The sequence below is a fragment of the Bison bison genome, unplaced genomic scaffold (assembly GCF_000754665.1).
Source record: "Bison bison bison isolate TAMUID 2011002044 unplaced genomic scaffold, Bison_UMD1.0 scf7180017864525, whole genome shotgun sequence".
In the NCBI taxonomy this organism is placed as follows: domain Eukaryota; kingdom Metazoa; phylum Chordata; class Mammalia; order Artiodactyla; family Bovidae; genus Bison; species Bison bison.
In genome coordinates, this window is record NW_011495076.1 from 12957826 (window position 1) to 12961801 (window position 3976).

General features: G+C 40.7%; 1 non-coding gene across 1 annotated transcript; it reads left to right on the plus strand.

Moving 5' to 3' along the window:
- Window positions 1–3649: 3649 nt before the first annotated feature.
- On the plus strand, window positions 3650–3722 carry TRNAC-ACA. Its single transcript has one exon. It is a non-coding gene; the product is annotated as a tRNA-Cys (tRNA).
- Window positions 3723–3976: the final 254 nt, after the last annotated feature.

A 3976-nucleotide genomic window follows, 5' to 3' on the forward strand; every position in this document is an offset into this window, starting at 1 on the left:
ATTCAGACGGGTATATATATTTCCTTTCCTCCTTTGTTTTCCCTTCTCTTACTTTCTCAGCTATTTGTAAGGCCTTCTCAGAGAACCATTTTGCCTTTTTGCATTTCTTTTCCTTGGAGATGGTTTTGATCACCACCTCTTGTACAGTGTTATAAACCTCCATCCGTAATTCTTCAGGCACTCAGTTTATCAGATTTACTCCCTTGAATCTATGTCATTTCCACCATATAATCATAAGGAATTTGATTTAGGTCATATCTGAATGGCCTAGAGGTTTTCCCTACATTCTTCAGTTTAAGTCTGAATTTTGCAATAAGGAGTTCGTGATCTGAGCCAGTCAGCTCCAGGTCTTGTTTTTGCTGACTGTATAGAGTTTCTCCATCTTTGGCCACAAAGAATATAATCCATCTAATTTCGTTGTTGACCATCTGGTGATGTCCATGTGCAGAGTCTTCTCTTGTGTTGTTGGAAGAGTGTGTTTGCTATGACCAGTGCATTCTCTTGGCAAAGCTCTGTTAGCCTTTGTCTGGCTTCATTCTGTACTCCAAGGCCAAACTAGCCTGTTACTCCAGGTATTTCTTGATTTCTTACTTTTGCATTCCAGTCCCCTATAATGAAAAAGACATCTTTTTGGTGTCAGTTCTACAAGGTCTTGTAGGTCTTTATAGAACCATTCAACTTCAGCTTCTTCGGCATTAGTGGTTGGGGCATAGACTTGGATTACTGTGATGTTGAATGGTTTGCCTTGGAAATGAACAGAAATTATTTTGGGTTTTTTTGAGATTGCACCCAAACACTGCATTTTGGACTTTTGTTGACTATGAGGGCTACTCCATTTCTTCTAAGGGATTCTTGCCCTCAATAGTAGATATAATGGTCATCTGAATTAAATTTGTCCATTCCTTTCTATTTTAGTTCACTGATTCCTGAAATGTCATTGTTTACTCTTGGCATCTCCTATTTGACCACTTCCAATTTACCCAACATGTACTCATGTTGATCCACGTACCCAACATTCCAGGTTCCTATGCAGTATTGTTCTTAATAGCATCAGACTTTACTTTCAGCACCAGACATATCCACAACTGGGCATTGTTTCCACTTTGGCTCAGCTTCCTCATTCCTTCTGTAGCTGTTTCTCCACCCTTCTGGGCACCTACCGACCTGAGGAGTTAATCTTTCAGTGTCATGTATTTTTGCCTTTTCATACTGTTCATGGGGTTCTCAAGACAATCCTGAAGTGGTTTTGCCATTCCGTCCTCCAGTGGGCCACATTCTGTCAGAACTCTCCACCATAACCCATCCGTCTTGGGTGTCCCTACACGGCATGGCTCATAGTTTCATTTGAGTTAGACAAGGCTGTGATCCATGTGGTCAGTTTGGTTAGTTTCCTGTGATTATGGTTTTCATTCTTTCTGCCCTCTGATGAATAAGGATAAGAGGCTTGTGGAAGCTTCCTGATGGGAGGGACTGGCTCTCGGGAAAAGTGGGTCTTGCTCTGGTGGGCAGTGCCATGCTCAGTAAATCTTTAATCCAATTTTCTGCTGTGGGCTGTGTTCCCTCCCTATAGTTTGGTATATAATATAATAAACTTCACATCCCTGTCACTGAGCTTCAATAGATATCAACTCATTGCCAATCTTATTTTATCTATTCTCCCTTGAATTTCCCTCCTACATAATTTTAAGCAAAACCTGGACATCATACAACTTGAACTGTATCTATCTCTAAAAGGCAAGGATTTCCTCTCTCATTCTTTTTTTTTTTTAATAAACATATCCCAATACCATTGCAACAACTAAAAAGAATAAAGTCCTTAGCATCACACTTTCCTCATCTATGTCACTAATTTGCCCCCAGCAAGTTCCTCTGGCTGCATATCTAGAATCTCTTAAATGGCTATTCGACATTCCCATGGTCAGCTGTTTCTTCCATAACCCTATTTACAAAGTATTGAAATTTCACTTCCATGTTATCACTTTTTGTTGCTGCTACATTTTTCTCTTTTTTGGCCAATGCCCTCTTTTCCATTTTTGTAAAGTGGTATGCGGGTTTATCCCTGAGAGACCAGGAGGCACACCAGCACACACTCCACACCGTACTGTTTTCAAGTGTACTGAGTAAGAGTTGCACAGAGGCCTGTTACCAACAGACTTTAAAAGAAGGGGCATGATTGATCACTGAGCATGATGCAAATCTGCAGATATGGAGGGCTGACTGCATTCACTGTACTGCGCCATTTTGTCTTAAGGGACATGAGCAGCCATGAATTTTGGTATCCACAGGGGCTCCTGGAATGGATCCGTGTAGATACTGAGGGATGACTCAAGAGTTGTAGACAGAAGAGCTAGTAGTGATATTTGTGTTTTATCCAATTATTCACCATCAATATACTGTGTCAACTGATATTTGAACCATGCTGCTGAGGGACTGTTATTATTGAACTAGACTCTTGTGAAGGAAATTTATTTGTGTCTAAATGGTATAAAAAGGACTGCCGATAGTTTGTCTGAATGAAGATCCAATTAAGGTTTACTTATTGTAATTGGTTCATGTATCTTATGAGTTCCTTTCTAGATTCTCTCTCCATTTTCTTTCTTTTTTTTTTTTCATGCAATTTGCTGGTTGGAGAAACCAGGTTGTTTATCTTTTACAGTTTTCCAGAGTCTGGATTTTGCTGTATTCTTCTCTACAGAGTTGTTTAACAAGTTTCTGTACTCCTCCTCATTTCATGTAAACTAGCGGTTAGATCAACAAAGGCTTTAGGCTGGCTCCTAAGCCCTTTTGAAAAACCGTAATAGGTTTTGATTTGATTTAAGTCATACCTGAATGGCCTAGTGGTTTTCCCTACTTCCTTCAATTTAAGTCTGAATTTTGCAATAAGGAGCTCATGATCTGAGCCACAGTCTGCTCCAGGCCTCTTTTTTGCTGACTGTACATAGCTTCTCCATCTTTGGCTGCAAAGAATATAATCAATCTGATTTTGGTATTGACCATCCGATGCTGTCCATGCATAGAGTCCTCTCTTGTGTTGTTGTAAATTCCCTATGATGAAGAGGATATCTTTTTGGTATTAGTTCTAGGTCTTGTAGGCCTTCGTTAGAGCCTTTCAACTTCAGCTTCTTTGAAATTAGTGATTGGGGCATAGACTTGGATTACTGTGATGTTGAATGGTTTGCCTTGGAAACCAACAGAGATCATTCTGTCATTTTGAGATTGCACCCAAGCACTGTGTTTCGGACTCTTGTTGATTGTGAGGGCAACTCCATTTTTTCTAAGGGATTCTTGTCCACAATAGAATATATAATGGTCATCAGAATGAAATTTGCCCATTCCTATCCACTTTAGTTCACTGATTCCTAAAATGTTGATGTACACTCTTGCCATCTCCTGCTTGACCACATGCAATTTATTTTGATTTATGGACCTAACATTCCAGGTTCCTATTAAATATTGTTCTTAATAGCACTAGACTTTACTTTCATCATGAGACACATCCACAGCTGAGAGACATTTCCACTTTGGCCCAGCCTCTTCATTCTTTCTGGAGCTATTTTGCCTCTCTTCCCCAGTAGCATATTGGACATCTTCCTACTTGGGAGGCTCATCTTTTGGTGTCATAACTTTTTGCCTTTTATACTGTTCATACTTCCTGATGGCTCAGATGGTAAAGCGTCTGCCTACAATGCAGGAGACCCAGGTTCAATCCCTGGGTTGGGAAAATACCCTGGAGAAGGAAATGGCAACCCACTCCAGTATTCTTGCCTGGAAAATCCCATGGACGGAGGAGCCTGGTTGGCTACTGTCCATGGGGTCGCAAAGAGTTGGACATGACTGACTGAGCAACTTTACTACTTACTTACTGAGGTTTTTGAGGCAAGAATTAAGTGGTTTGCCATTCCTTGTCCAGTGGACCACGTTTTGTCTGAACTCTCCACCATGACCCACTGATCTTGGGTCCCCTGCATGGCATGGC